Genomic DNA, 7,333 nt, shown 5'->3' on the forward strand with positions numbered 1-7,333 from the left:
TGAAAAATACTGCACATGCACTATGATAAAAGAAAATAAAAGATCAGCTGATGCTTGTTTGTGAGGTCTCTGTTAATACTGCCTGAAAGCACTAATACCATCAACTTCACATCTATTATGTACATTATTTTTTAGCGATTATTAGGCCACAATATAAGTTATCACAGCAAATGAATTACATGAAACAAAGCATCCGTTAATGCAGGAATCATCTACATTGAATACCGTGTCACTACACTTGCGTGACTTGCCGTGACCCTGCTGTGCATTATTGGATGAATTAGTCTCACTAAGGTGGACCATCCACTTCTTTTAAAGCAAGCTTTTTACATTTACAAGTCACTGTGTGTGCAAGCGGCTGTCTTAACCAGCTGTATGTATATCAGGTATTTGCGTGTCTAAGAATGGTATGGTATAAAAAGAAACCCCAAGACTCATAAAATATATAACACAGCCCATCTTGCAGATTTTCCGATTGGAAACATTGATGCACACACACACACAAACTTGTGCACCCACACACACACCGGTACGCTATCATATAATTTCTCCTTCAGACTGTTTCACTTGGTTGGAGCATGTCCATTACATCTCTTAGTTTCTTAAATCACTCACTCCGTGACATGAGATGCTTGATTTGTTCCCGTAGTTGCCTAAAAGACCCTTTATTAATGCTGAATATTACACAGAACCCAGATATTTCGTGTTCAAAATATCGCAACGCTTTCAGTAAACTTCAATTCTGACTCTGGGATTTAATTTAGATAAGAGGCAGGACTTTATTAATCCCACAGTGGGGGGAATTTGGAGTTGCAGGAGCAAACAGTGCAAAAAAATGTGAGGATGATGTGCATAAGTTTGGTTGATGTTGTGCAGATTGATTTCTCTGTCGTTCAGGTATTGCACACATTGCAATGTGGAAAGTATTCTATATGGAGGAAAGTAGTGATATTGCACACATAAGACACATGCATCAGATGAAAATAGTTTTTATCTTCTGTGAATGTGTTCATGTTGTTGAAACCAGTGGTACAATATCTATATATTTCCCACAATATTGTAAAGTAAGTGCATGAAATCACTCAAAATACTTTACTTGTATTCAAAGCAAAACCTTCCCAGTTCATGCAATCCATCCGTCACCAGTAACACTGCATTCTCGCTCTGCCTATATGATGAGTGCATGCTTTCCGATCATCTCTACACGATTTTTGCAGCACAACTCCTTTAAACTTTCCCTTTCATTCAGCTTCGAGGAAATTCAGTCCGTTTTTTTGTGTGTGTTCCTTTAACGTCTCCATCTCTTCAACTCGGAGGCTCCACAGATCTGCGGTCTGCTCGCTCTCTCACAGCATTTCAGCTGACATCACCAAGAACTCATTTTACCAGTCTACCCAAAAAAAAGTGCCTGGCATCAACGGAACGAACACAGCATTTTCTCTTACACAATGGATTCCCCCCGAACTCACAAAAAACTCCCCGTAATGACCAAGTCTCTCAATCCATGGCTGTGGTTGATGTTTGGCTTGCACTGTTGCTGATATTGCCCCCTCCTCCTGCTCTCTCCTTTCAAGTCCACCCATTTGACAAAGTGAAAACAGCAACAAAAACACAAACAAAAACCTCCCCCAAGCTTAGGCACGCACAGCCAAACCTGACATTCTAATTAGTTTTAAAAGTAATTGCTCGAAATGATTAGTTGAGTTGGGCCACTTTCCCTTGTTACCTCTGAATTGGAAATATAATTGTGGCGGACAGTAATTGGCCAGCAATAGACTGTTGGTTATTGTAGTCTGTTGTGGCCGGCTGCATCATTACCAAGGCTTGGACACAGTTCAGCTTTTGAACTACAGTGACCGAAGAGGAACACAAACACACACGCACGCAATGCTCTGCTTCCCCATGCCAGCTCTCCATCACCACTCGGGCCCATGCCCCGCTCTAAGGATCTAAGTTGTTTTCCATCCTGACTCTCTCTCTCGCTCTCTCTTTTTTTTTTCCCCTCCCTTTCTTTCTCTCCTCTCTTTCTTTGCCCCTGCCCTCCTCTACCTTAGGGGCAAATGGACTGCTTGTCGAGAGAAAGAAAGGCTGCGAGCTCTAATCCAGGGAGGAGAATCTTCAGCTTGCAGACAGAAAATGGGGGAAGAAGAGAGAGAAAAACACAAAGACGGGGCTCGGGTAGAACGTCGAGGAGTTTTGCTTCTTTGGTTTGAAGAGGTGACGGCGCAGAAAGTTGGGAAGCAGCCTCTCAGCAATCACATCTGAGCCTTTTTGTACTTACATCAGATGTGTGCACACATGTGTCACTTCTGTCTGTGTTTGTGGGTTTCTTTTGTGTGTGTGTGTGTGTGTGCTCTGGCTGTTATTGCCTGGATCAGTCTCTGTCTGTTTATGTTTGTTGTACAGAGTTTCCTTTGCTAAATTGTCTGGAAGCCGAACAGCCCCCATCAGTAAACCAGGCAGAAAGGGCTGCGTATCCCGCTACGGGATCCGGGACATGCCAGGGGGACCACATACACAGACACACACACAGACACAGTGTACCTTATTCTCTGACTCACGAGCACACCGCAACTCACTGACTAATTGACTGACCATCAGAGTGAAACGCGGACACACATACTTTAGTTTGCATCAGCCATTAGATGCATCTATTTTTCTTTTTTATCATAATACCGACACAAATCATGCCGATCTTGAGGCAAAGCTCATCTTAATAACTCGATAAACAGAACGAACTTCCCTCTCTCAGCCACTAAAAACACTATCCACACATGTGTATCTTCCAATTACATCTCTCTATTAAGCAAAAAGGGATATAGGTCAGGGCCGTCCGACTAAGGCTTCTGTCACCCTGCCCTCCCCCCCCGCCTTTCTGCATCACTCCTTGCCCGGGGATAGAGGTCCCATAGCTTTCTATTTGGACCCTCGGTGAGTGTACTGTATGTACAGCAGAGGCCCCACAGCTCGCACACACACATAATCCCACCCACCCGCTCCATTAGCGGGAAGAAGCACTCATAGTGTCGACTGCCTTCAGGGGGAAAAACACCGAGGCCAAGGGGAGGCTAATGTTACCGTCAAACCTTTAGCTTCGCTCTCCTATTGACTCCATTCGCACAAGCAAAAATGTTCTTTTAAGAAGTTGACAGTTTCACTTTTTTAATGAAAAACCAGCGAAAAAAAAAGTTACGCCTTTTAAATAGTCTTTGTGTTTTTTTAGCTACTCTTTGATTAGCGGACTGTGAGTATCGACAGCCTGGTGTGTGTGATCATCACAACAAACTGACAGTAGGGAGCTCGATAGCCATCCTACCCAGCCTCCAATACCATCTGTCTAGTATGGATCTCTGGAGGTTGACGCCTGTTGGCTTGGGAGATGTACACACCACAAGCCTCAAGGGCTGGCAGAACAGAGTTTGGAGGAGGTGTATCTGCCCCAATTGAAGCTGTGCAGTCATCTTCACACGCAGAATAGAGACTGGTGGAGGATACCCACTGTTTTTTCATGCTCTCTTTCGCTGTCTTTCTCCCCCTCTCGCCATCCATCCCTCTCTCTCTCTCTCTCTCCGACTCCCTTTCACACACAAACACAGAAGAGCAGGAGTGATCAAACGCCACTGTGATGTCTTAATTAAGAAGTACTAACAGGCTTGATTAAAAGAGAGAATGAAAGGATCCGTCAATGAAAGGAGCAATTCCCTTATCAGCCAACACGAGTGGATGGAGGAGGGGGGGGGGGGGACAGAATACATCAACAGAGCAGATATATGCAAAGAGAGGAGGAGGAGGAGAGCTGCAGCATGATTGAGTTCATGCAGCAGAGTGATTGATGTGACTTCAACTTAGTTTAAGAATCAAACAAGCAAAAGTTTAGTGTGATAAAGGCTGCGTAGGTTTTCGTGAGTGACCTCCTGCTGGTGGTATATCTTTAGAATGGGGATATTTTTTGCCTACAGGCAGCACTAAGAGAGACATTTGGCTGTCAGAGTAATGCTGCAGCATCTGACCCAAGTTTACTTTTGGGTCACGTTCTCTACCATGGATATGAAAACAAACAAACCATGCCATTACCAGCGACGGGCGGCTCTCTTCCTCTCTTTACCCGTATCTCCCGCTCTCCTCTTTCACGTGTCTTTGCACTTTTAAAGAATTCAATTAACCTGAAATGAACTAAGGAATCAAGCAAACAGATACTGCCTGTCTTGCCGTCTCTGCCCCATATTCAGCTATTCTCCACTCCAGTTCCCTTTTGTTCCTTCTGCCCCCTCCAGTTATTTCTCATCTTCCTCTTCCTTAACTCTTGTATTTTGTTTGTGTGACAGTTTTAGGAAAGACAGTAGATAGGGCAAATACGAGTACCCCGTGCTGAGTTAATAACACTGGCAAGAAATCAATCGAAAATCTTTGCGTTGAAGTAAATTCTATTTTGCAGCATGAAATTGAGCCATACCTGCTGTTGAAAGTGGTAAAATATTTTCTGATTATCTCCATCGGCCAGAAGAAAGAAACAGAAAGTAGGTGAGTTTGGCTCCTAGTAAGCATATGAAAACAAGTTCAAGACAATAAACCAACAACCGCTAGCCCATTAGCTTCATAAAGAGTAATTTAACGATGTCTTAATTTTGTCACTGAATGCGATAGGAAGATGAGGGTAGTTTAAGGAAAGCCTCGTCTTCAAAGGGTCGTAGTCTGTGGCAGAGCAGCAACAAAGTGATGAATTTGTAATGACTGGCTTGCCAAGGATTTGGACACCAAGTAAGTCATAAATGCTATTAGGCCCTGTCAGTTAAAGTTAGAGCCGAAGGCAAAACAGCATGAAAAGTGAAGAAGATGACAGACCTCAGAAAGCTGTGGCCGAGCGCTCCCCCCACCACCACCACCACCACCACCACCGCTGCTAATGACTGTTCAAACAAAAGAAAGCAATCTGATATAAACTTTTTAGTAAAGTTTCCTGATACAGCACTTTTAATGCAATAAATTTTCAATGCAAAAAATAATTAAAAAGGGGAACTTTGCTGATTTGCTGACGTCAAATTGTATTTACAGGTCTTTTAGATCTACATGTGAGGAAAGTTTCTGAAGATAGCTGCACAAAATCTGGTGAATTGCCTCAAGGAAGGATCAGTCGGGTATGACGACTGTAAATGAGGAAAAGAAATCTGCAGATGTGGAGTTAGAAAGAAACAAGCAACTCCTCTACATTAGCAGCAGCAAAAGTAACACACCTGAACCTCAAACTACCCTGTTGGGTTGCATTGTGGGTAATGTAGGCGCCAGATTTTGAATAAAAAGCGGAATGTAACCAAAAACTTGAACATCCTGCCTTGATTTTTCTCCATTTTACCTTCGCATCATTTGTTTGGAAGTGCAAGGCTAAATTAATTAAGCGCTTCCTTAAAAATGTAATAATTTCTAAATGTTCATTTAAGACAGAAAACTCAATCCAAGCTTATTTTACCACAGCAACCATTCTGACATTTGTTCCCACATATTTCAGCTACACACTACAGTAACATTAAGACAATGCTCTTTTCTTCTGTCCCCATCTTGTGTTACAGCGGCAGCAGACACACCTCAGCCCTGCTGACAGCCCACAGCCTGACTCTGCGGTGCTGCATAGCTCAGCACAGCTGTCTGTTGTCCGTTTCTTCCGATCTCTATCTCTTCCTGCCTCACTCCCAGCTTTGTGCCCACTCAGCATGATAATGATATACACCTCTGCCCAGTCATCTCTTTGAAACTCTGGTACAACTCAAAGTATGACAACTAAAGCACCATACTGTATGGCTCATGTATCTGTTTACCTCAAGAACTCTGCAGCCCAAACTGAGACACTAGATCAGTAAATGTCTAGTCTCTACTTGAATGGTGCCAAACTCCCCTGAGGGTGGACAGACTTATTCCAGAGGTGGCTTGAGTCCATAATCTTCAGCTTTAACCTTGTTAACATTACTTAAATCATACAACAGATTTTCATCCACCAGGGCTTCGGGTACATCAGTAAACAGTCATAGCTCCCTCTATGGGGCAATATCTTTAAAGGGCCGTGCTAAGATTACTAGTGTCAGCATTTCAGCTGAACAGTGGCACCGTGTTGACACGCAACAGATGAATGTAAAACCTTGAGAAACAAAGATGTGCTTGAAGCAAAGCCCTGCATAAATACTTTTCATATGCACACATAAACACACTCAGACACAGTCTTGAGTGTCCCTCCCAGCAGGCACAATCACACTCAGGCAGATAATTCAGTGTCACAGAGAGCCTTGTCTTTGACCCTCTGGCCCCCTCCAGACAGAGGAAGCAGCTGGACAGGGACCCATGGCTGCCTGGAACTCACTTCCCCTGGGGAGCTCCAAGGAGAAGAGTCCCTCTCCGCCTCAGAGAATGACCAGCTGAGCTTCCACAGCTCAGTGTGCGCTGTTGTGTCCCTGTGCAGAAGCAGGATGAGCAAGACGTACAAATGTGCAGCAGTACAGTGCTTTTTGGGAGAGTCAGCGGTCTGATGAAAAATATATCCCAACCAGCTCCGCTCTGATCAAAGATGGTCTGCTTTAGGCTCTATAGTGACACAGATTTTTTTCCTTGTGTTTAAATTTTACCTGCTGTTCAGAGGTGGAACCCACATCACTTACATAGTTTCTATTATATTTAGTTCTATTTAGAATTTGCACATTTTGGGTGCTAAAAAAGACACACAGACATCGTTCCCTTCCTCTGACCTCATACTTGAACCACATTGTTGTTCCTGTTAAATCTGCATCATGCACATGCACTCCTTTAAAACCTTACATGTATATATGTACTATCAGACGAGGGAATCAGACTTCTCAAGTAAAAATCTCCAGTTGTCTCCCAACTCTTTTTCCCAATAACAGAAACCACATTTACATGATGTTCGGCTGCTGCAGACAGCTGACAATAATGCTGTCCTGAGTGCATGTAAACATCCTGAGTGTGAGACTTACCCACACACATACACACACAGACACACACACACAATGCATTCAGTGGTGAGTGAGGCCTTTACTAAGTGCATATTAATATTGTATGGTTAAATGGGAAATGTTAACATTTTTTCAATTGCCTTGGCAGCCTAATGAAATATTAAACAATCAGAGAGCTTTTGTTTTACCATAATATCGAGAAAGGGTAAACATGAAATTAATAACATCTTTTTAAAGGGAATGAGATGAGTAATGGCTGAAGTCGCTCTTTGTCTATTTAGACAGACGTTCCCTTTTCAAACATGAGCAGACATCCTGCAAATATGTGGTTTAGGTTCATTTCAGAGCCAATTAGATCAAACTGTTAAATCCGGCTGCAC

This window comes from Stegastes partitus, unplaced genomic scaffold (assembly GCF_000690725.1).
Source record: "Stegastes partitus isolate 25-593 unplaced genomic scaffold, Stegastes_partitus-1.0.2 Scaffold2075, whole genome shotgun sequence".
NCBI classification, from domain to species: Eukaryota; Metazoa; Chordata; class Actinopteri; family Pomacentridae; genus Stegastes; species Stegastes partitus.